Consider the following 27,184-nt stretch of genomic DNA (forward strand, 5'->3'; position numbering starts at 1 on the left):
CTTGTCCTACTGGTCCAAAGAATCCTAATTATTACACTTGGAAAAAGCTGTACAATACTCTGGAGGACCCACTTACAGCAAACTCAGCAAAAGCATCTGCTGAGCAAATGCTGGCAGCTTTTCTGTTAGAGGCTCAGCATGGCTGGGGATACACTGGATGCAGTATTAGCAGCACTGGAAGACAAATAAAGGCTTGGGTGCCTGGTCTCAGAAGTGGAGTGTGATGCACAAAAGCCTACAGACATCACAGAAGTCTGTAGGCTTTTGTGCATCACACATCTTAGAGATCATCACACATTTTAGAGGCACTAAGTGTGCTTCTGGTTGGCTATAAAATTTATTTGAGTGACTAAAGTCTGTTGCCTGGACATGGCTACACCTCCAGGCATCATAAAGCCATTGAGACATAACCAGCTGAGTTTCCTCTGCTTAAGTCCCATGCTAGGCTTGACATGTTAAATACTTGTCATGGGGTAGCTTCACCTTTAAGACCGAGTAAAAAAAGGGGAAGTTGAAGCTACTGGTGACTGATGGGAGTTTTTCTTCTTGACCAATTATCAGCCATTTCCAAGAATTGACAGCAGATCTGTCCATTAAAAAGTGAATTCAACTTGTAAACACCTCCTTAAGAAGTACACTCAGAGCTCTCTCGTTCTCTTTTGTTTCCGGCTCTGGAGAGGTAACAAGCTCTGTCTTGGCTTTCCCCCCCTCTCCCAGGCCCGGGACAAGGCCGCAGGGAGGGGGGGGAAGGAGAGAAAAGCAGAGTTTAGCAGTTCAGTTTAGTTTTCAAAGTCTGCTGCTAGACTGAAACTTGACACTATGAACTTTTGCAGCTTTCTTAAAACTTTTAATTCTTTTACTACCTAAATAAACAGATTATTCCTTTTTTTTAGAAAAGACAGAGAAAGAGAGACAATTAACATGTAAGACATCATAAAACTACCAAAAACAGTGAAGAAAAGAGTTAAGTTTAAATAAGAAAGAGAGAAAAAAGAAGATGCTTGTTGCTGAAAGGTCTTTCTGTTACAGCTATGGAGATGGACAGTAGTTTAAAGACTCCTTTAATTCATGACTAGAGTATGGGAGGAATAGAGTATTCAAAGTGTGGACTTTAGAGAAAAGAAAAGTAGTTGTGATACTGTGAGTTGCTGGAACTTGCGAGTGAAGTGAAGATTTTAAAGCCTTAAAGGAGCCAAAGAGATGGCTGTTTTCCAGGAAGGCTCACAGAAACAACTGAAGAAGATTTCTACCTTTGAATAATTTATCCTTAAAAATAACATCCCTAGATTCTATTTGACCCATGTACACCTCAAAATAGTGTGAGATGGGAGGAGTGGACTCTGGAAACTCCATGGATTGGCAGGAAGAGACTTCTGTTTCTCTACAGGGACTGATGAAAAGACTCTAAAAAATTGAGACTGTTTTTGACCACCAAGATTGTAAAATTATTTTTTTTGTCTCTATGTTGTTATGTGTACAAAGAAATAATCGAGTAATAAGAAGTAAAAGGGTTTTCTGAAAGTTTATTTTGGTATTCTTATTCTAATAGTTTGTTAATAAAGTGTCTTTATTCCTTTTAAGTTTTAAGCCTGTTTTGCTCTTATTTTAATCCATATCTCACAACAAAAAAATCAGTAATTTTTGTTACTAGTTTAAAACCACAACAATACTGGATCACATCTGATATGTTGCAGTAGCAACACTGAAACCCACAGTCATTGTGTTTCATAAAAGTAATTTATCCCTTTAATTAATTAATTAGTTCTTACAGTACTTGTTCAGAAACTGGTAGACCATGATTTAACTTGTTTGGCCTTACAGTGTGCAGGCTCACACCCTGTATGTGCGAGGTATATGTGGGAAGGGAAACCACTGGCCTTCTTCAGATGCACTGCTGCTCTGCAGAAAAGTGTTCAGTGTTTTTATGAAAAGCAATAAAAGGAGAGAAGAAAGAAACCAAGTTGTGAGAGCAGGATGCTATTGTCTAAGCACTCTCCCTGGCATTATTTCATCCTCCTGGAGGATGCAGTTTGTAGGAGATGCCACCCCAACTCCCTTTATCCCAGTTAGGCTAAGCAAGAGAGTTACCAGGCTGGGCAGCCTGAGATAATTCTGGCATGAGTAACTTCTTGTCTATGAGCCTGTTCCTGGGTTTATCCTGCTATTCCTATTAAATGTTTCTATTTGAGGGATCATAGCTGTTGAAGAAATAAGTCGCTTTCAGAGATAAATGAATAAAGTAGAACAAAGGCTCCTTGCTTTTGTCTTGCCCCTTACTGCCATCTGGAATATGGTATCATATGCATGACAGCAGCTGTCCTGACCAGTACTGGAGTACAAGTGGCTTGCAGAAGCAAAATGTTCTTCAGCCTCTAGTACTCAACTCCTGCATCCCTGCAAGCCCTCCCCAAGGTATACCTCAGCCTGCTCAGTCCCACCTCCATACTATCAATCCAGATATTCATTCCAAAATAAATAGACCGCTGAGGTGCTGCCTTTAGTGCTTTAGTTTCCTTCACCTCATGCAGACCTCACCAAGAGAGGACTTCTGTGTCCTGAAGAATTGTCAATGTATAAACAAGTCAACATTTCTTTGGAGGAATATCAGTCTTGTGCTTTGATATCATACATACGAATCCTGCATTCTCCCTTTCCCATTCTTTTCCTTCTCAGGAAAAGCAAATTTTAGTTTTTTTATTATTACTCTGAAGAAGACAGATATTTAAATCTCATGATTTATTAACCATGTGTTTATTTTTCTTAAAATCTGATTAGAAATTCTACCTCAGATGAAGACTGCATTCAGAACCAGGAAGCATATATATAATATATATATAGAATATAGAATATAGAATATAGAATATAGAATATAGAATATATTTATATTTATTTTACATTTGAGAATGAATACCGAAATCAGACATCCATGGTGGAAATGAGTTGCAGTTTTAAATATGAACAAGTTAGTGTTTCTCCATAAACTTTGTTTACCAGTATCAAAGTATTAAGTGCTTGTGAGATATACTAACTTCAAAGTACAGATTATCACTGTATAACACAAGTAAAAAGAATTTGATATGAGTTGAATGTACATGAAAATTTAGAAACTCAAGGAACTGGATAAGGAAAGTAAAAGGACACAATGAGAAACTGTGACAAGTAGAATTAAATATAACAGAAAGCAACTCTTGAAGTGAGCCAGCAAAAGAAATTCTAACAAAGTACTTGATTGGTACTATACATTGTGAGCAGTAACACAGAAAAGGCAGAAACATTTAACAAGCAAGTATTTTTATATATGAGAAAAAAACAGGTGATAGAGCCTCTTTAGAGGATGATGAAACAGCTTCAAGTGCTACAGCAAATCCATTAAAACAAAGATACCAGTATTAATCAACAATAAATCAACAGGTGACTGGCATGCAAAAAATAGAGTATTTCTAAAGGAGCATCTCCCTGAGACATAGGTGCTTTCTTTTCAATAGTTCTTAAACTACTTTCAAGATCAAAATTCACAGAAGAAAATCTAAAGTAAAAGGCTAAGATAATAATAGACTTATTGTTCTGTGCAAAGTAACAGATTATATTCAACTTTATTAAAAAAGAGTTAAAGCACAATAATACAATTAATGCAAATCAATATGAGCTCTTGGAAATTTGGTCTTGATTCTGTAATGTGATTAGAAGTTTAGCTACTATAGGTAATTGGGTGAATATAATGCACTAAAACTCCTGTGAGACATTTGACTTGGTGACTTGTGACATTTTGATTATGAAATTAGAACAAGATGTTATATAGCACCATTTAAATAGATTAAAACCAGTTTAATTGCTAGCTCTCCAGATGTAATTGTAAATGACTAATCATTGTTGACCTGGTGCATTTTTAGCTAAATTCCAGTGGGTTTATTTCTACTTAACATTTTTATCAATGACCTGGAATAAAATATTAAATCGTCACTAATAAAGTTTTCAGATGACATAAATGTGGAAGGAGCAGCCAATAATGAAGAGAGAAGATCATTGATGCACAGTGATATGAATCCCTTCTGGCCTCAGCCTTGATGTAAAATAACCATGTATTTGAGCACAAGGATTCAGAAAAAGCAGCTAAGTTTGGATGATCACAATGGGGTTAATTGATGACTAGAGCATGGTTTATATCTGATGTTATACAGAAGGAAAACAGTTCCAATGACCTTGTTATAAAGGAGTAGATACAGATGGGCATCTTGTCAAGCTCACCATACAACATGCAAGTCTTGGTCGTCTTTAATAAGGCACCCAGAACACTCATTCTGGTCGTGACAAGTGTACTTAAACACCCCTGGCTGGACCCAGGTCTCTCCTGTCAGGAACAAGTAGCAGCATTTTTCTATCGCCTAGGATTGCATGTATGATACTGAGATGGACTTTTTCCTAAAACACATCACTTCTGTAATTTTTCTGAGGTTAAAAAGGACAGACGGAGAAGCTGATCTGCTCAGTTATCATGCTTACTAGGTCAACATACAGGAGTTACTTTGATCTTGGCTCATGCAAGATATCAGGAAAAAGAAGCCTCCTATTAAAATTTCATGTCTTATAATTAATGATCCCTTTCATAAAATTGCCTCTAATATCTTTGAATCTTAGACAGACTGAGTCTACCTGGAGGGAGAATTTTCTTTGCAGAGATGCATGAAGATCATAAATTGCCCTGTTTTAGTAATTTATTGGGTCTTCAAGGGGCTAAAACTTCCTTTTTCTAAAGAGCAGAATTCAAAAGAAATTTCCTGCTGTAATGAAATTAGGCATGGAAACATTAAGGATCTGCAACAGGATCAAGTATTTTACATATAACATCTCACAAAGAAACTTTGAATCTAAGGAAATTTGTTGTAAGATTTATTGTTTAGGATGACAAAAAAAAAAATATATATATATATATATATATATAAAGCTTTCAGTATCAGAAATTTCTGGCTAAATTCAAACCTGCAGTATTAGCTTACTATCCAAAAATTATCCAGGCAGCTGCTATGGAAAGAAATCAAATTAAGCAACATGTGCACACACCAAGAACAGAAAGGAGTAGCCTTACAAACAGAAATCTAAGCTGCAAAGCACCTTGCAATGACCAGCTGGGAAACCCCCTCACTGAAATTGTGTCTGCAAGAAAGGTGCTGTGAAACTCAGAGCACCTGATCGTGAACAGGCAGGAAGCTTTCACAAGATGCCAAGTAAACATCTGAGCAGTGCCTAGAATTTAGGAGCCCAGCAGAGCATCTGAAGATCCAAGCCCAAGTTTCCTATGCTGCCAGCAAAATATGGGTGTGGCTACAGCATGTTGGATAAGCATTCAAGCTACAGTCAAAAGATTTATATTTTGCTGTTTGGGGTTTAAAATTGAAATTAAATGGTTATTAACTCTAAGCCTATTGCATTTTCAGATAGAGAGAGGTTCCCTTTTTCTTCCATTGACTCACTGGCCAAAATTACACACAATACTTTTTTTCATTTCTGTTTATTTAGAAGCTAGAGATCAAAATTCTGGTTTTCTATCTTTTCTTTCCAGCTGTGTACAGTCTAACTACTGGTGCTATCAGATTCAAGGAGACCTTCCACTGTTACCCCTCAAAGGGAGCCAGAATTATTATTCCAAGTATTTAGTTTTTTTGTACTCTGGAAGAGCAAAGCCTTCTTTGAACTTTTGTCTTGGGCTTCTAAAAGCACAAAGATTTGTAAAGAATTTATTCAGCTCAGATAAGACTGGCTGCATCCTAAAAATTACACATTGTTTTGCATTATGTAATTGAATTGGGTGGGTGTGAAAGCCTTGGAGATTGAAATCTTTGGCTCACATATTGACTCAGCAAGTGTTGGAAGTGCAAGTTTCCCCAGCCAGCCTGAACAGTGAGCAAGACTCAAAAGCGACTATGCTCTTCAAATCTATCGAATTCCTGGGGTTTGTGGGACTAAGTGCAGAAATCACAACCAGTAGCTTGTATTCATTCTTCCAGTTAATGTTTAACTTAGAGACATGGCTCTTTTCATTAGTTATAGAAGGAGAAAACAGATAAATGCAGGAGGTCAGCAGACCATGTGGGGCATCTGGAATCTCATGTAGGGGCCTAACTTCATATCTTCTACCTCTTATGCCAGAGTGCATCAGAGCTTCTTTTCTGGGTTGTTGAGCAGAGCAACTTTCAACCTTGTTCAAGACCTCAACTCCTGCTGAGATAGGCAGGAGGCACCACTATTTGTCCCCCTGGGCCACCTGGTGCCTGAGAGTTAGTTTAAACTTCACGCTGACCCATTTCATTCAGACTGCAAGTTTCTCAGAGGTGTATTGAAGCTGGTAGCTGAAGTGGCAAACTAATCACTTGCATGGAGTGCACACTGCTGCAGGCACTGGGGTGATAAATTGTCCAATTTTACTAAGCAAGGTTGCTCAGATAAAAGCCACTCACAGTAAGAGTATGTACAGCTGTCTTTGTTATGGACTAAACAATAACAGGCATAGTTCTGATGCCTTTTTGGTTTTATATTTAATTGTCAGAGTCCTTCTCAAGAATGGGAAACACCTTCACTGAGAATATTTTTAAATCTGTAATATGCATAAATATTTTAGATCATTTTCGAAGTAACAGCTGTCATGAGAGGCTGTATTTCCATTTGTTTACAAAAATAGGAAATCATTAACATTTTGATGTCCCACGAGAATTGAAAAACACGTATGTAAACACAGAGCAGATTAACACAGAGAATGAGTGTGTGTCCTTGTATTCGCAATGGCTTAGCTGCCCTCTCTGCAGTTGGGAGCCATAAGTTTATACTTTTTCATTGTACTCCATGACAGTCTCATGTATTTAGTCTCACTCTCATATTTAAATTCTTTAATATTTTAATTTTCTTTCAAACCAGTTGTTGAAGTTTTATGGTTTTTTTCTAACATATTACTACAATGTCTCACATTCAGGTGTTCAGAATATTTGCAGATTGTCTAATATTTCTTTCTTTTTTATTAAAAACCTTTATTCCTCATATCAAAATGGTTTTCACCCATGCAGAACAAACATAATGTATACTTCAGCTTAGTTGTATAATAAGACAAGAAAATTATTTGCACTGAAGCCCCACATATGTGTTTCTGACCCTTACAAAACATACATGCATATGCATTACCAAAATTGCATGAGCATCCTCTCAAAAAAGCTGCAGGCAAAGAAGACAGGCTTGCATTGATTTCTGCAGCAGCACAGGGCTCAGGACAACCTACATGATAGAAATTTGCCCCAGGTTGATTTGGACTCCCTTCTGCCATAACTACATTACTCCTGGCATAAGTGCCAGCTGTCTCAAGGCCACTCAGGGAATTCCTACAGTAACTTTAGTCATGATTTTTGTTTATGTATGGATGCCTTAGGTATTATTTAAAGCATCATAGGTGACAAATATCCCTTGTGGTAACAAAGACTTGACTCAGTTTCTGAATCTGCGGGAGTCCCTGGCATGCCATGTGTTCAGTGAGGAGCAGATCTGGAAAAGAATTGCAAAGCCATGATGCTCCATGATGCCATCCTTACTTTTTATATGTTGTTTCCCTGCATAAGAGTCACAAAATCAAATTATGGCCCAATATTTTTTCACAATGGGGTGGGAAAAGCTTAGCATCCAAGATTAGGATGCACAAGAGCAGCATATTTGTAAGTGGAAAAAGGAAAAATGTTTAATGCCTGAAATAACCAATGGGAAGCATGAAAGGGAAAGAAGTATTTGAAATCCTGTCCTTTCCTAGAGTTATGCATCTTCACCAAGAAGTGACCGAGACTACCTGAGACCACCATCTTTACCCTGAATTCCATATGTGCCTTAGGGGAACAATAGCTGGCTGTCTTTTTTCTTCTAAGAGCAAACTGGAGAAACCTTCAAACTGCGATGGTTGGGGAACTCACACCACAGGTTCTGTGACCTTCCCAGCTGTGGTCAAGTGTGCAAAATTCAGAAACATTTAAAATTGATGACATTGCACTTCAGACATGAGGCAGAAGAAACCTGTTGCCAGTGATAACAAAAATCAAAGTAAAGGGAGGGAGATTATCTTTCTCTAGGTTGTCATGCTTGCAGTCATTTATACAACTCTTGCTGCATAGCACATGGGAAACATGTCATTGAGCAACAGGACTGTTTTGTTTTCCCATTTTCTAAAGTTGATTCCTCACTAAGACAGAAAACTAGAGAAGGAGCTCTTCTGATCTCAGAAGAAAGGAAAAGCTGCAGAAACTATAAACAGGATCTGGACCAGATAACCCCTTACTAAAGGTTTTATAGAGGCTACTTAGTAAAAGTGCATGCAATGCAGTTCCTCTTGAAGTGACCGGAGAGAGACAGTTCTCTTTGAAAACATAAAATTGTGAGCTGCCTGAACTGGTTTTACTCTCCTCCAAATAAAGTAATAATGGAACCATTGCATTTTCCCATAAGCTTTTTTTATTGAATTGGTACCAGATTACATCTTCAGGATCTCACATCCACAGTAGGGTTGCTCTTTACATTTTGTCAATAACAAGAGGTTTTCCTGCTCAAAAAAAGGAAGATAGACCTTGTAGCTGTGTTTAAATGGACACCTCACTTTCTCAGGCTCATTCTGTAGCAGCACGAGAACAGGACATGAAAAGATTAAGCAGAAGCCAAAATCAGCAAATGTTTAAAGTCATAAAATCATGCACAGGAGCATATAAAACAATTAAAAATATTATTTTTTATACTGATTATACTGGATTATACTGATGTAATACAGGTAGCAGGGCTTGAGCAGAATCATAGAATAATTGGGATTAGAAAAGACCTCTGAACCATTGAGTCCAACCACTGAGCTGCAATCTTCACCTTTATGGCTGTATTAAAATTTGCACATTGACTCCGTGGAAGTTGTTGGGGTTTCTGGGCAATATCCAGAGTAGGTGGGGGAAGGGAACCGATAGGGTAAAGATAGCAGAGGGTTGACAGGTATGATAAATTAAGCTGGGAAAACATTGAATTTGAGAGGGTAAATGGGGATATAAAATGTGAGTGTCTCAAGGAACAGTGATACTGCAGGGAAGTAAAATAGTGCATGGAAAAATAAGACAAAAAGAGAAAGGATGAAAGGATGAAGTGGTGGCTTGTGGCCAGGGTGTACTTGTGTTTGACAACAAGTGTGACCTACAGACTGATGTGGTACTTTGGGATACTCCGTCTAGGAAATCTCATAGGATGTTTTTCCATAATGTCTCCAGACCAGTTGAGCTTGACCTTTAAAACTGAAGGATCTACTTGGATCACGAGTAGGGTCTAAGGTTTTGCCCTGATCTTCAATATCTGAATCCCCTTCACAACAATGCAAAACTGAGGCTGAAGCCTTTTGCTTTGAACTGTTAAATCTCATGAATCAATAAAATCTGTTTTGATATTGAAATCACTTTCCGGGCACAAGTTCCTAAGAAGAAAAAAAATTTAGTATGAAGGGTTTCATTTGATGTGGGTGTAGGCAACTACTGATGAAGACTATTGCTTGTCAAGAATGTACCTTCTTTGTAATTAAAAAAAAAAAATAATAAAAAAATATATAATTTTTTTTGTTTTTTTATGACTGGTTCTAAAAACAAACAAAAATCCCTCCCTAAATTATCCCACATTTAAGTGCTTTAGGTAGAAACTTGCATAATTTTCAGTTCAGAAGTTTCAGTTTTTCTTGTGAAACTAGTATAAAATATAACATAAAGAGTGCTCTTGCACTCTCACATTAGGCAGCAGAATAATTTAATCATAAAAAATGCAGCAATACTGCCAAGCCTTTTCAAGTGCTTTAAATAAGCCTAATTCATACATGTTATAAAATGTATATGATGCCTACACATAAATAAAATTTGAAAGGGTACATAATTCACTGACAGGAGGCCTGAAGACACATGTCTGAGGCTGGGCAATAGTCTCTCAATCTCTATAGACTATAGCATTAATGCATCTCACCTACAGTTACTGCTAGAGAAATTACAGTTTTTCTGTGGTGCTGGTAACATGAAAGGAAACAAATGATTCGATGATACAGCCAGTATCTACAATTATTCTTCCCATAAATAGAAGCATTGAAATGGCTTTTTACTTAAATTCTATACTGTAAACAATAATGTAAATGGGGCCTTGGTGCTTTAAAATATGGACCGAGTCTGCTGCATGCACTATTTTATGGGAAATTAAATTCAATAGATGGGACAAACCTTGGTCATATTTCCCTCACGATAAATCCAGAGTATTGGAAATGGGGCAGTGAACAGGTAAAAAGTAAAATAAAAAAAAGCTCAATTTAAAAAAAGAAATATTTCAGACCATCATTTAAAAATGACAGAAGGAAAGAAAACACAATCTTATATAACCTGGAGTATAAAATGTTGCATGCAATTAGAAAATATTAGGAAATTAAATACAGGGGATGTGATGATTTAGAATATATTAGAATACCAGACAAGTTACAATTTCTTGTGTCCTGACATGTTTTTCTATGATAAAAGATTGGCAGAGCTGGTAGGTAAAACTTCTTTGCACATTGTATATAAACTGCACAGCCTTTGCTGTATCAACTTTATGCTCCAATAAACAAGACAATAATGACAAATTATCAAAGCAGTCCTCAGATGTGACCCTCAATTGGAAGAGCAGCAATTTAATGAAGACAAAAGCTAGGTGAAAGCTGCTAATATCATTTACTGATAAACAGATTTTCTCAAGAGGCTCCTAGCTCAATCCCCTGAGGCCCCATAAACCTGCATAATTCCATTTAAAATATTGTGCAATTCACTAAATTAGTCTTTGAACATCCTTACTATCCAATTACGAAGCCCCAGCATGGACAGAATAATGAAATTTTTCAAACTGTGGAATGCATGTGGCCTTAACAAACTTATGACAAACACTGAAATTAGCTTTCAGTTTTGAAGCCAATGCAGACTATTGCTAATGCTTCAAGTCAGAGATAAAACAATAAAACACTATTGCAGTGTTTAAGCAGGATGTAAAAAAAATAAATCTTTGACTTATATAGAATTCTCAACACAGCTTACCTTCAGGTAAAAAAAAACATAAGAACTTGAATAATGTTTCTGCATTTGCAAGCTATTTGGCCTGCTTAAGTTCTAGTAAAAGCTTTACTGAATAAAGGGTACAAAATACCTCCTGGACAGTTTCATCTTCCAGGCAAGCAGAAAAAGGCGAGAGTTTCTGAAGTGAAATTTATTTCTGTTCAAGCATTGCAAGCTGTATTATTAAAGTAATTTGTCATGGTTTGAATATTTCTGCCTGATTCACCATTAAATTGGCCTTCTAATTACCAACTTTGTCATGAGAAGCAGTTGGACTTCTTCATTCACCAGAAAACTTCAATCCCTTAATAATAGCTTGGTTCAAATAGTGGGGGAAACACTTTTATGCTCAAAATTTAAAATGAATAGGATAGACATTACAAAAAAAAAGACTCCAAGCTGAAATGAATCCACTAATGATGGCTTCAAATTCAAATGTTACCCAGAGAATATTTAGAATATATTTTTAATGAAAGTATTATTAATTTGGATGGTGAATATTTTACCTTTTAAAAATGCAAATTCATTTATTTTGAATGTAAATACAAAGCTGAAATAAATTAATGTAACTTAGGGCAGTGAATATTCACTTAGACAAAAAACACATAGTCCCAATTCCTAATGTTATAAAGGTTCAGGACAATGTGCAGAAGTGATTGTGCAATTATTTGTGCATCCATTTAGAGTGATCATGCATGTTGATGATCATGCAAGTGACCACAATTATAAATGGTTGGGCAGAAATGAAACTGTTTTATGTATCACGTGCTTATGAAACTGTGATAGTGAGGTTGTCTATGAAGTTCTGAATTACTTCCTTTGACAGCTGTGGAATACCAGGTGCTTCCACCAGCAGTTCTGTACAGCGATCCTCTTAGTCTCACTGGAGTTCAGTTTATATGCCAAATCATACTTAAAGATTTTTTTTTTAAAGTCAAACATTAATTTTATCATATAGGTTTTCCTATATGATAAAAAATTTGTCCTTCCTCTAACTAGCATTTTAATTGCACAAATCAGGCCTGTATATTTACATGCAGTCTACACTTATCCAGCTATACAATTCATTAAAAATTCCAGTTATTATTAATCTATCTTGAAAAATTGGAAGCTGAGGGTTAGTGCCATTTTCTGTAAAACATATACTGATTGTTACTTAAATTTGCAGAATAAATCTGGAAATCTTTTTAGTGTAGGCTTTTAATCAAGACTTGCTATCATCCTACTTTCCTTAAGCCCTTTTTGCCCTAGCATAAAAAGGAAAATTGCCACACTAGGTTATGGCAATAATTCCATTATTTCAAAAAGCTCTCTTTCAATATTTGACAAGCATCAGGTGAAAAACCTTCCGTGTACCCAAAGATTTAAGACTTTGTTATCTATATGTAAACCCAGGCTGAGATATCATGCTGACCTTGACTTCTAAGGGAAAGATGACCTTCACTTAAAGCATGCTCTAGAAGGAGTTAAGATAACTTGGATCCTTAAAAATCAGACTCACACATTAGGTTGCTCATATTTTTGACACTTGTATCCTTCTTTGGCAAGGGAGGAAGGTTTACAAAATGAGTCCAAAAAGTCATCAGTATGACATCAGAAAAGGTGACAGGATGAGGAACCAAAAGGCAAACTCTAGGGATTTTCTAATTTTATTACTCAGGATTGTTACTGGCAGGAGAATGATGTGGCTGAGACACTTAAGCAAAAGGAACCAGCAGAAGACAGGTAGAAACAGGTACAATATGAAGATGAAAAAAATCAATGATGACTCTTCGCTATGCCTTTCTGTATTTTCTTAACTGTTATGTTTCGGCCAATGTGTTTATGAAGCATGATGAAACATGCTTTTCTGAAACAGCAGTCATAAGGAAGAAAACACACTTGCAAAGGTTTTCAGGATCTCAGTCAAAAAAAAGCGGAATTTCTTCATGATTCAAACATTTTTGAATTGAGAAAATGTGTTAGTACACTTCCCAGGTCAGGATGTATAATAACCCACCAGTGCCCTGTTGTGCTATCAGAACACAGGCTGACTCCAAAGCATGTGTGGTGAAACACTTTGCTCTGACTGTACTTGTAAGGGTCCTGAATCTGGTTCTCTCCTCGGATACACATTGTGAGTCCAAATCTACTAATGATAAAAATATGGATACTAGCAGTTTCTGCTAATTCTTTCTGTTTCAATAAGAAAATCTATTTAACTGCAGGGTACTTCCACAGAGGATGTTCTTGCTGACTGTTGTACATAACCCAGGGGATTACATGCAGGAAATTAGTGCAGATAACATGAAACTGAAAATAAGTGAATGAGAAATTTGGAGAGCTGGTATGAGACAGAATGGATATAGAGATGTGGTTACAAGCAAGCATTCAGAAGGTGGCAGCGAGATACATATGGAAAAAGGAAGATAAATAGATAGGAACTCTACATGACTAAGGACAGACAAAGGATTCAGTTTTCTCAATTTCTGTTTGCTCTTGCCCAATATAATCCTCCTTTGTAGTCCTTTTCCTTTATTCCACTGCATATCTCCATGAAATGCAAAAGTTGTAGTTTGATAGCTTTGCTGTTTTGGGTTTCTACTCTTCAGAATGAAGTAGCTGAAACAAATGGCTTCTGGGTTTTTGAATGTAAGATTTGGGAGCTTGTGTCTGGGCATCCTTTCTGAAGAGGGCAGTTGGTTTGCTCTGGACTAGGGTGGGCACAGGAATCAACCTGCTGGTGACAGCTGGGTAGTCTGGGCTACAGTGAAACTTTGAGACCTCAGCTGATACAAGAGCACAGACAGAGCTAAGGAAATCAGTGTATCTGCCAGAGAAGCATAAATGCAGGATGTAACTGTGGCACACAGCTTCCTGCAGGCAAGTTTCTAGCGTTTCTGACCAGGTGGCCAGAGAATGCCTATATTTTGTCACCTGAAAATCAGGCATCTGCAGAAAATCAGGAACTGCATCATCCTGCAGAAAATTGCTTCATACCTGTTGTCATGGGTTTGTTTTTTGTTTTTGTTTTTTAAATTGAGACTGGCAAAAGTATCATATCAGCATCCTGGAGGAGATATGCTTGGGGTCTATACTGTAAAAAAAAAAAAAAATAAAATAGGAAGATCAAGGGAAGAAAGAAACTCAGAAGAAAAAAGAAAATAGAAACAAAGATATTTCTGGTAGGGATGCTGTCATTGTACAGTGTCAGCACAATGCTGTCCTGACTATCATCTAGATATCAGCCTAATACAAATGGTAAACTAAAATTATAACTGATAAAAAAACAATAGTGGAGGGAAGACATTCTCAGAAATAAAACATACTGCCAAGATTGTGAAAGATTAACATTTTTCTTATTAAATGATGAGCTTGCTTTTTAATATCAGCATTATAATAGACTATGCTATGAATCTCTCTATCATACCTAAAGCACTGTTAATTTATCTTTCATGAATACATTAGAAGAGAGGGTTTTCCCATAGGCAAACACACCATACCATATTTGCAAATGTCTTACATAATGATGCAAACACTATGCATAGAGAGTAGCAGTATTATAGTGTGGAAGGACAAAACAGCACATGCACAAAAAGACTTTCATTCCATTTCATTAAATACTAAACCAACAAAATAAAGTCCAATTTACTGTATAGAAATCTTGCAGTTGTGGAAAAGGTTGCTGCTTAAATTTATACTTTAGGTTAAATTCAGCTATTTGCAATAAGGAGCTTATGAGTGTAGATAGAGTGAATGATTTGTTAAGGCATTGATTGCATTTGTTCTTAAAATACAGCACTGTTCATTTTGCAGTTGTATCTGCTAACAAATTCCTAAATATATACTTATTTGGGAAAGAGTGCATGCGCTGCACTCTGCTTTAAAAAAAAAAATCTTAGTGATATATTATGGTATGGAAATTAAATTGGAAATCACAGTCACAGACACAAAAAAAAATAGCAGTCATTTTATTTAGCTTGTTACCATCTAGTCTAGTCCAAGAACATTACCTTAACGGCAGACTTGGAATTCATGAAGAGTTACATAAGGGCCCTGTTGTCAAACATAAAAACAACCCATTTAGTGTCTGTTTTGCATCTACACAGGAAGTTTTCTTTCATTATCAACCAGCCCCTAGATCTTATTATAGCCATTGTTTAATTTGTGCTCTGTTTTACAAGTGACACTTGTACAGGCCTCATGGGGCTGCTGACAGAAGTGTGGTTGTCTCCTTCCCTTGTGTCAATTCTTTTGTGAACCTTTATAATTAGCCACTTAACAAATTGAGGAAAATGAATCTGTGGTTGTGAAGTGTTCACTGGTGCAAACTCAACCATGTGACAGTCCAAGCTGATATGTAAAAAGTCACGGTACTCGGCAGTACAAAGGGTTAACAAAACCTCATTATGGTAGGTTAATAAACAGAAATGAGGTATGTGATCACCAAGAGACACTAGAAAAGTTAGAACCACTTCCCACAATTGTAATATATATAATTGTTTCAAAATTCTTTCAAAAGTGTTTCACCTCTTGTGTTTTTTGGGTGGGGGGGTTGGGGGAAATTACCAAATTACACAACAGTGAGTCACATATCATGGCTTAAAGCCTATTCTGTCCAACTCCCAGTGTTTTATCTATGGCACTTTATAGGCAAAACAACTAAGCAGCTGTCTCTTGCAGAGAAAAGCGTGTCCCAGCTTTCAGTATGTCACATTTTCTATGTTCTCTTAAGATACACCACAGCTAATTTAATTACATTACCTTACCTTCAATGAGTAATGCCATTTTAAACAAAAATATAGCACCCATGCACATTTTTCCCTAAAAATATATACTTTTATTTACTTTTTCAAAATATTCAGATTTTTTTTTGTCATGTCAACTGAAAAACAAGATCTTGTTCCTGTTCTTAGTAATCAAAACCTGATATTTTATTTTCTCTTTTTTTTTCTTCTGTGAAAAAGTGATGTCTTAAAAAACAGATAGCTTTTGTTCTCACAAAATTTTTTACTGGGATTTTTAATAGGATTATTGTCTAGTGGTCTATTGTCATAATTACTATATGTAAAAAGATTCAAGGGCGTTAATTTAATGTCTGTATATATATATATATACATACATATATATATATATGTGTGCGTGTGTGTGTGTACATATATATATACATACACACATGCCCTTGCATGCATTAATATGGATCTGTGGGTGTTCACCCAGACTTCACTCTGATTACAGCTCTTCAAGTAGCTAAAGTGTGGGAACGGATTCACATGAAGTGCACCTTGCTTACTGCAGAAGCAGCCTTTGAACCAGGAGGAGGAAGCAGAATCTCCCCTGTTCTCAGGTGGGTGATTTAACTACGGAGCCCTATTAGTCATGACATCTTCCACTGTAGTGGGAAGACACCAGGAAGGGAAGTGGAGAAAGCCCTCCTCTGCTTACCCTGAACAGATGGTTGCTCATTGATTAGGGTGTCCCTTGAGAGGAGGGAACGGTGGGTTTGAACCTCTGCCAATGAAAGGGGAATTAAATCCTCATCTTCTTTAAAGTGGGTCTTCTAGCTACTGAACAGGAAACCTGCACTGTGAAGACACTTTACAAGACTGATTTTTGAATGGGATATCATGCAGTTATCTTATGGATTCAGGCTGATGTTGGCTCTTCATTGAGTAGGGCCTTGAGCTTCTGGGACATACAACACATTTCTCTTCTACATGTTTCAGTTTAGCCAACCAGGGAAGTGTGATCCCCTATAAACTGGCACTGGAGGTTTTTGTTCTGAACACACTGTTGACATGAAATACCTTACATTGTTCAGGTACTTTGGAGGGGTTTAAATTCAGAAAACAGCTCTATGGATTTCACTTAAAGCTCTTATATATCTGAATTTTACATTTCCAAAATTAATTCTATACTATGGGAAAGATCACCAGCAGTGAATCCAGCTGTGGAAGCACTCGCTTTTATCTTTACATATTGTATGTGTATGGGCATCCTCATACCAACAGAACATATACAGATTTTAAGAGCCAAGACCTGTATTAGAGTAAAGAAAGTCCATCTGGAGCAGAGCAAGATGTCAATTTTAATAATACAATTGTTTGTGTGTTTGTTGGGTAGCAGAAGAAAATCTAAGGGGCACTGTTCCATCCAGCATCTAGTGACTCCAAGAAGTTCTGCAAGAAGGTGGAGCACATTTCCCAGTGCCCACTCAGATTCTAACCTCGGTGACTGCACAGTTCAGTGGTGTGTGCTCTTATGGGAGACGCAGCAACAAAAAAGAATAGGGGCTGTGCATGTCATAAAATAAGCTGGTACATAACAGGATATGCAGCATTTTAGCTCTCTTCCAGCCTCTCAATGACTCATACTGCATCACCACCTGTCATGAGATTCCTCCTTGGTCAGTGTCAGCTGGGCAGCCCTTACAGGCTAAAAAATGCTTAAAACAGACAGTGCAGTACATATCATTCCTAATGAGGAAACAAGGCTGGTGGACGGAGGAAGCACACAGATGAGACTGTGGACACATTGGAATTGGTGTGGCAGACACCTAGAAAGGTTTTATCACTGATTATAGTAGTGAACATGATGTAAACAGCTGCACATGCTGAAGGTATGAAATCAAAACATGCAGGTGAGCAAAATACCAGTCATCACTGTAGAAAACAACTTGCTATGGACATTTGAGGAGAGGTCTAGGACAGAAGAATGAGAAGCAAGAGAGAGAGATGCCCCCCTGCTCACATGCCCCACTGCTAGTGGAATACATACTAGTGACCTATGTAGGGGACAGCAGGCCCTCATTTTAGCAAAAATCCTGCCTTGCAATCCCCTTCTGGAACACAGTTTATTTTAAGTGCTTTCCACTTCTTTTATCTTCTGAGTCATAAACTCCTCTGAGATTAATGAGGGAGATAGAAGTATTATTTTCTCTGTATGCAGTAGGTACCTACATTTTCTAACTTGGTGTTATTCCATCTGACTACAGAGAATTAAATCAAAGAGGCTTCTAGGGTAAAAGCAAGCTAGAAACAAAACAACAGCAAAGATGAGCTATCTCCAGAGAAAAACCAAGTGACAACGAAGAAGGCAGGGAGCTATTAACTGCAAGACAGGCACCTGCTTGTCTCCAGCCAGGCTAACAGGTGTGTTTTGCCTGACCAAAGCCTCAGAGAACAAGAAAACCAAATTGTTTAGAAAAGAAATCCCTGGCTAAAGAAGGAAGTGTTTATAAGAAAATGCTTCAGGGAGGTAATGAAAGTAGGGGACACTGCAACTGCCTCTATCTCCTAGGCAAGGAAAGGGGTGTCCACTATGAAAGAAAAAGTTAACAAAACTCCCAGGAATAAGCAAGACTCAGAAATAGGCCTCACACTGTTTTATCTCCCTTCTCAGAAAGCTGTGTACTCTGCAATGAATAAATAATGCTCTGTTTTGAAGAAGCAACCTTGCAGGAGCCAAGTACAGCTGGATTTGCTGCTTTTTCACAGGTGAAAAACAGAGGGTTGTAGCCCAGTGATCTAGTCTAGGGACTGTGCAAAAGTGTATCTAAAGAGGGACTGAGAAAGCTCTCACTAGCTGGATGCATTTTGGAGAGATGAAAAGAGTCTAAAATGCAGCTTGCTGTAACAGCAGTAGACACACTTTTAACTGCTGAAAGTTGTGCTGTTTTGCTTCTCTCAGATTCTGTTGTGGAGCTGAGAAGAACAGATGCCATATAAGCTGGTAGCAGCGGCATCTTCCATGCTTTTGTAACTCTACAAATTGCCAGGAGACATAAGAATATCACAAAAACACAGAAGCAGCAAAAATAATGCCTTGTTTTCCCAACTGCTTTGGAAATAAGTGAAGAAGTCATGCTGGAAACTTGCAATGATTTGGGGGCCCTGGAAAATGAAAGATGTTTTAATGAGAGTTCATTAGGGCTTTGAATGTTCATTGACCTGATAAGCACCTTCACTTCTAAACAACTATTGAAATCCACTGCAAATCAATAACCAAAAGTGGCTGCTGATTTAGTGCCATCTATAGCCTACAAGATATATGTGCATCACAGGGGCCTTTTCTGCATTTACGTATTGGGAGCCTCAGCACTGAAGCCATGGTTAAAAGAAGAGAATAATAATATTTGAATCTTAAATATATTCTCACTATGGGGAAAAAACAATACGTTTCAGAGGATGATATGCCAAAGCTTCCTCTGCTACAAAATCCCTCATGCTTATTCTGTGATTACAGAGTATCTATACTATTTTGATCCTCAACCTGTCATATAAACACTGAGTTCCCTTCTAAACAAATTAAAATATAAACACATATATAAAATGACTATGCACAAATACACACATACATACAAAACTAAATTTATAGTTTTCCTTTCCCCATTTAGGTGTTGCATTATTGAGCTGCATTGGCTCCTATCTCTAGTAAGTGCAGCATACACGTAACTTATAATTTTCTCTGTGTTAATAATTCCCCTTGTCAAGTTGAAATTTTAAATAAAATGGCCAGAATACATGATCATGATGAACTGATAGAAATTAGATATATTGCTCTAGATAAGAGGCCTATTCTAAAACGCATTATTCAACTAATTTTAAACAGAAGTATCACAGCAATAGATCAGCAGCTGTTAGAACATATCTCACATCAATACATAAGTGTATTTTTGATATTGCTCATTGTGCTGTTACAAGAACTAATTTGCAGCTAAAATTTTGCTCCTCCCTCCTCCACCTAACTTTAATATGTTTATCTGCTGATGCTGACATGCAAAGGGAAATTTCAGTTCTCTGGACTTGATTCTACTATCAGTGCTGATAGTGGAAATTACTCAGAAGGAAACAGGAATATTCAGGATTCACACTGGCTAATCAAGAAATGATGACTGTCCTTTGTGCTTCGTGTCAGAAGGAACTCTGCTGTATTGGATAAGATTCTCTTGTAATAATATCCTTTAAAAATAACTTCAAAAAGTCAAGCAAGAAGAAGGAGGAAACTTAAGCTTTTCCTGACTGCTCAGCTGCATCTCCTCTACAGTCTGTACTATTTGTGTGACTACTCACATTGAAAAATCATTGAAAAACTTCAGACCACAAAGCTACTCTAAAACAGAAACAAATAATCAAAATCGATTTATTTGTTTTGCCAGTAACAGGAATAAAAGCATTTGACATATTCTATATAAAAATGCAAGGTAACAATAACAATCACTGTGTATTAATCTCTTTATACACTTGAATTAATTGTCTTTTATAAGTACTTATAGTCTCTATTAAACACACAACTGTTTTTATCAGCTTCTCTCTAATTTCTATCAGTTAAAAAGAAAAGGTTGTTTTGCTGATAAGGATAATATAGAAGTAACCTCTTTCGTTAAAGATTAAAGGGCATCTGTGTTAGAACTGCATGAATAAAGACTTAACAGTTAAATACACTGGATCCAGTTTTATTTCACAGCTTTTCACACACAAATAAAAACTGTATGTGTACATACACATAAAACGTGCCATTAAAGGCATTTTTCAGCTAGAATGAGTTGTATTTGTCATTTGGTACAAAGCCTCTTTCAGAGAAGTTGTTGATTTTTTCACAGAGGCTCCTATACTTTTCATTCCTTTTGTATTATTTCAATCAGCAATGGATATACATCTTTGTTAGCCTAATTTGGGGACCTACAAAGCAGGAAGAAGGAAAGCACAAAGGAACACACTTGACATATTGGTCTATTTGCTACCTCTTTTAAGCTCAATGCATACTAATGAAAGTGATCCAAACTATTTTTCTCCACTCCTCACTTAACAAGCATAATAATAAATGAATATTTAAACTAGCTGCAAATATATTAAGTGGAAACAAATAGGTTTCATTTGTAACAAGTGCACACAGGTTAATTAACAAGAAGGAGCTTTTGTGTTGAAACAAGGCTCCCTGATGCTGTACATGCAGGTGCCGTTAAGGGCCAATTGAGCTCTATAGGATAATTATGAAGTACCATTGTGCTCTACCGTTTGTTAACAAAGTGCTGCCTGCAATTTGCCTAAACCTATAAACCATCATCTGTGATCCTCAGCAGCAATTAAGTGACAAACATCTTCTCATCGGAGACTTGGGAAAACAAAAGAGACATGATAGCATTTAAGGAGCCAGATGGATATTTCAGAATGTCAACCCTGACAGCCTCCCTTTCAACAACAAAATATAAAACGGGAGCCTGCTTGGTACCATGCTGTGGGGAAGAAGGGAAAAGTCACATCCAAATTATTAAGAGGAGGGTGTTAGTAATCACAGGATTGCTCATTTGAACAGCTCTTAGTGGGAAAGCCTTGGACTGGCAAACAAGCAAAAGATAAAACCCTTTTCCCTCTGAAAACAGCTGTGGCTACAGCTCTGTTGAGTCTGGGTTGTTTTTTAGGTTTGGGGATTTTTTTTTTTCTCTTTTTAATTCTTCTTTTTAATTTCTTCCATCTTCACAGAAGGGGATTTTCTTCCAATGAATAAAAGTATAAAAATTCTCTTTTCTAAGAAGAGGACAAACCAACAGACAGAATTTTCTCCAGGGCATAAGTTACTAATTAGTTCTGCAAAAATAGCCTATATTAGGAAAAATGATGGATCAGCACAAAGAGGCATTTTAAAACAAGAGATCTACTACTACTGTAAAATAATTGATCTAAAAGTTTTGAGGATGTAATCTTTAAAATGCTTCTGTAAGCTCAGCAATAATTCCAGAAGCTATAAACTTTATACAGGCTTGTTTGAATTAGTTCAATTAATTGCCTGGTTGGGAGACCCTCCAAAACTTGGAGAAGCTCTTGTTTTCATAGATAAGGATCTTCTGGGCATTTTGTTGCCTACATTAAATGATGTTGTCTAGCTGATCCGTGTAATTGGTAGAGCTAAAAGGCTATTCAGTAACATGAAAAAAAAAAAAATTATAAATGCATGAGTTTCACTAGCTAGCCTACATTTTTTTTCCCTATTGCCAAAACAGCAGCATTTACAAATGTTTTCTGTAACCATTTTGAAGTTACAGCTGAGTGTGTTTTAATATACCATCAGGTCAACAGCTCTCTTGAAAGAAAAAATCAACCCAGGGCCAAACAGTCAGACGGGCCTAATTAAGTACTTCAGGAGTCAGAGAAGTGCTCAGATAACTACAGCTGACTTGACCCTTTTCTTTGTACTTCACTGGGTTTTTGTATACCTTTGCCACTCTCCTTTGGATTTATGTTTTTATGAATTATTTAAAAAAGGCAACTTCAGATCTACAATTAGTTTTCAAGGAAACAGATGTGAGAAAATAATCACAACTTAAACAGCTTAAAAACGGCTCTGATCTTGACGGAATGCAAAATGCCAGGTTTCCAGGACTGCAGAATTCATCACTTGGCAAAAGTGTCATTAATCCCTGCCTGCTTTCTGGCCTTTTCTTACAGTGCTCTGTCAAATGTCACAGATCACCTGGAAATCTAACAGTCATGACAGAACTGGGGTTTCTTTCTTTAATGATGGGGGGGACAGGAGGGGGGAGTGAACTGTTTCAGTTTTAAGAAAAAAAAAAAACTACGAAAGATAAAACAAAGATAATCCATGTAAGCATGTTTTAGCTTTGTATAATACTGCACTATGTTGTGATGGGAAAATCGTGATAAAGCATTTTGTCATGCTGGAGATTTAATATTTGTTTTCTGCTGTGTATTTAACAAATACATGACTGGTTAAATGGGGAAAATGGAGGCCTTTTGTCACCTCCATTGGTATCCTCAATGACCCAAGATTCATGAGCTGATTTCCACTTTTCCTCCTGAAAAGATTTTACCTGTTACCTTAAGAGAAGTCCTGGAATGTTTGAAGATGCATCCTGCAGCTTTTCTTTAGGCAAATTGCTGAAGGCTTTCTCCCAGTATTGTGAGCATCACTGGGCAGCCTTCCATCAGTCCCAGCAAATGTGCAACCCAGCCTAACCCACTTGGCACAGTAACGCTTTGAAGTCTCATTCAGGGACACTTGGACTTCAAAGTATATATAAAGAAAAAAGCCAGTCCCATGTACAAGGAGAGATCTACTGATGGAAATGAAAGCTGCAGCCACTGGCACCACATGGAGAGGCACAAAATGTCTGAGATTTAAAAATCCGGGGACAGTACAAACTAAACAATTTCAAAAACTTTATTTAATTTATTTTACTCTTTTCTTGTAGAGATACCAGGCCTCCATGGCTATTTTTAAGATGCAGATCAAAGAGTGTGAGGTTAAATGAACATACTTGATCTAATGATTCACTGTGTGAGCAGAATTGACACATTTTGTCCCTGTGTTTATCTTTTTTTCTTTGTATTTCACCCTGATTACATGTCGTAAAAGTGGATACATTATGATCCATGATACTGGTGAGTTTAGGAGAGCTACAGACATCTCAAGCTTTTGTAGGGTCTCAGGTAACTGGAAACAAAGCATTTCAGGGCAAGTCTGCAAAGCCTGATTCCATATTCAAAATTATAACAGAGGTGTATTTGCTAGAATGTTCTGAATTTTGTTATGATTCTTTATCTTAAATGATGGAAAGTAACTGTTGTTTCAAGCAAATTCTAGGCGGATCTTCAAGTGACATGGCTTTGTATAAATGCAAGGCTTAGCTCTAAATACAACTTAGAATTGCATACACCTATGCAGCAATACAGTTACCTCAGCAAACCTCTTTACCTTGACTAAGGACACAACAAAAACACATAATACTGACTTACCATTATTAATATGTAATTGTCTCTGTTATCAAATTTTTTACAATTTGGTATGTTCATTACTGGATCCAACATTTTCCTGAGCAGGAAATATCTTTTTGTATGCAAATATCACCTAAATTTTGATAAGAACTAGATTAATTGATATATTTTTAGGACAATAGCTGAAAGAGTCATTCATCTCTATGTGACTAAGAACAATTCTGAAAGTCTAATGAAAGGGATGTGTTATTTAAACATCTTTTCAGTATTTTGTTTGCTACTCTACTTAATTAATTGTTACTTATGCAAATTCCATTCTGTACTTACAGGATTTTTTTTCCCACTAAAATTTAATTCAAAAAAATACCTACCGTTATTGTTTTATTCTCTGCTGGCTAGACCATTTAGATTATACTCCATTAATTTATAAACACATGGATTGTCACAGCCTACACTAAATAAATTTCAAACACTGTGAAAGAAAAATACAGCTTACAACTAGAGGTTTTTATCCTAATTAGCATAACTAAGCATAACAAAAATAAATGATTGGAGAGTAAAACGTGAAAAATAATTGAAAACAATGGCTATGTTTTAGGACTGTACAAATCAGATCAATGGTTTGTCTTGCATCATTAAGGTCCAGAGAAGAAGGACGGTAAATAAATGGGAAATAAGTATTGCAAAGATGTGTTTTGGGAACTTACATCGAGAGTCTGCAACCCAAATTACCCAAGTGGATTTAAATATTTGAGTTTTATTTAGATCTCCTGCCTATATTGGCTAGGAGGAGAGTTAATAACAATCCATTCATGCAGTCCTTACACATAAGAGTAGGCAGCACCACTAGACAGCAATGTGGAAGTCAATTAGTGGTAACATGCACAGGTACTGTGTTTCCCCAGGGGTTCCTAACATCTCAAAATGCAGCAATGAGAGCTGAGAAAGGTGATCAAGACCGACAGAAGAACTTTCTTAACTGATTGGTTGATATAAGCGTAATAATAACTAGGATTTGAGGAGCCTGGCAGCATGAAAACAAAAGGAACTCAAGAGAAAGAAAGGTTAGGTCTGGTCTGGCTCCCATTTGAAATTATGCATAAAGTATCTCTCTTGGCTTAGAATCCTCTCGACTAAAATCAGAAAAAAAAGTGTATTTGTACCTAAGACATTTTCCAAATAATTCAGCTTAGAATTTCTGCTTTGGGAACCAAATCTGTACCTCATTCTACCGTGTCTTAGGGTCACTTACCAGAACAAATATTTGAGGCTGATGTGATTTTTTTTTTTAAGTAATTTGCCTCTGCGAGAAAAAAAAAGCATTTATTTCTAGGAAAAAACACAGCATCTGTTCTTCCCTGCTGCTTCTACAAAACAATACTTTTGTTATTAGATTATTAATACTTGTTATTAGAGAATAGCTATGGAAAATTAGGCAGCTAAAATGGAATTCACCCAACTTGGAATCTGAGGAGAGGAAGCTCAAATGGAATTTACCCGACTTGGAATTTGAGTAGAAATGTATATTTAACATTTGTCCGGCGGATTAGCACAGCAGGATTGTCGCGTTATTCAGAGCCACGCCAAATTCTTCCAGTTTAGTTGACTTGAATATAAGAAACAGATGTTGGGGATGTTGGGGCAACGTTCAGCTCTGCAAACTTCCCCGACCGAGAAAATAAATACTCCATCTCTCCGTCCCTCGGCCGAGACAAAACGCCTTACGCTGTGCTAACCTGTCTGTCACGGTGTGGGAAGGCAGGCATTCAGTCGGAAGGCATTCAGCGGGAAGCGGTCGCTGACGGTGGTTTCCGAGGAGGAGGAAGGGAGAGCAGGGCCGCTTTCGGGCCCGGAGAGGGCCGGGCCGGGCCGGGCCGTGCTGTGCCAGCGGCAGCGGAGCCGCCAGCAGGTGGCGCGGTGCCTGCGCGGATTGAGCGGCCCGAGCAGGCCTCTGAGGCGGCGGGCGCGCTCTCTCCTTAATTTCCTGCTCGGAGCTTAGTCATTTCTATTTTTCGTCGCAGAGCAAAATAATCAGCATTGTCTTTCATCGTTAACTGAGCCACGCTGCCTTTCAGTCATTATGGACTTGATCCTGGGCCTCTGGTGTCAGCAGGAATTTTGCACAGCTGTCCCAAAGTGGTTAGGTGCAGTCTTAGAGTCACATCGTACTAATTTGTTTTACTTTGTACACTTCAAATCCGGGACTGTTTTGTGAGGGAGCTGCCAAGCTATTTATGTTATGTTATGCTAAGTTATGTTGTTGATCTAAGAGGGCTCACTTGGGGGTAATAAGGCTGTTACCTTTTGTCAGTCTCATGTATTCCCAGAAAATTTAAGGACTGATTCCTGAAATCTGTCATCAGTTACATTCACATTTTTCCCTGATCTCTCCCTGCAATGACTAGGGTGTAAAAAGTTACATTTGTAGTTCTTTCTTCTCTTACCTTTGGAAGTTTTACATAAAGTATGCTGTTTAAAAACAAATCAAGCTGAGTGTTCAATGGCCCAGTCTATTTCCTACAGAAACAGGGATCTTTTAATTTGCTCTTAAATTGCCTTTCAATGAAATATTACCTTTATGTAAGAGTAGTATAGTGCAGGGAATGGCTACTTCATTTTGTCTCTGAATTTGATTTCTTTAACTGCACTGTTGTAATTCGATAAGCCTGTATGCTTTAGCATGGGCCATCTAAAAGGAAAGAAAATACAACGTGATAATGCATTTACAGAGTTAATCTACAACAAGAGGACTGTGGATCATTCCTCTAGATTTTTCTCTTTTTTTCTTTTCTTTTTTTTTCTTTTTTTTTTCTTTTTTTTTTTCTTTTTTTTTTTTTTGTAAATCCATTAGAAGATTTACAGGAAGGGCTCTTCGAGTGTCACCATTTTAATTGCATTATTGTGTCTCTAGATCAACAAGAGACGCTTCTGTGCCTTTCAGTGACACTTTCTGCCCTGGCTGTTGGCATAGCCCAGGTCTGCCTGAAAGCAGACAGGTTCTCACACCTGTGGGTACAGGGGAAAGGTGGCACAAGGGGCAGACAACAGAGGAAGCTCAGGGACCCAGCATTTCTATGTATCCTCCTTGATTTTAATAAGGCCTGCACAGAAGGACTGCTGCTGGAGGACTTCCCTGCACTGAGTTCAGCATGGAGCCAAAATCTGCCAAGGAAAGGCCTTTAAATGTAGGAAATAATTGTAATTCATTATCAGTATTCATAACAATGGGAGAAAGTTACCCAAGAGTTTTGTAGGAATGTCTGTCTTGTTTTTTCTTTGCTTAGCTAGCAGGTACCAGAGGCAGTAATCACCAGTACTGTCATCTGTTTTCTGTACAGACTGGATGCAGATCTGGCACAGAGTTATCACAGAAAT

Source organism: Poecile atricapillus, chromosome 1, assembly GCF_030490865.1.
Source record: "Poecile atricapillus isolate bPoeAtr1 chromosome 1, bPoeAtr1.hap1, whole genome shotgun sequence".
Taxonomy (NCBI): Eukaryota; Metazoa; Chordata; class Aves; order Passeriformes; family Paridae; genus Poecile; species Poecile atricapillus.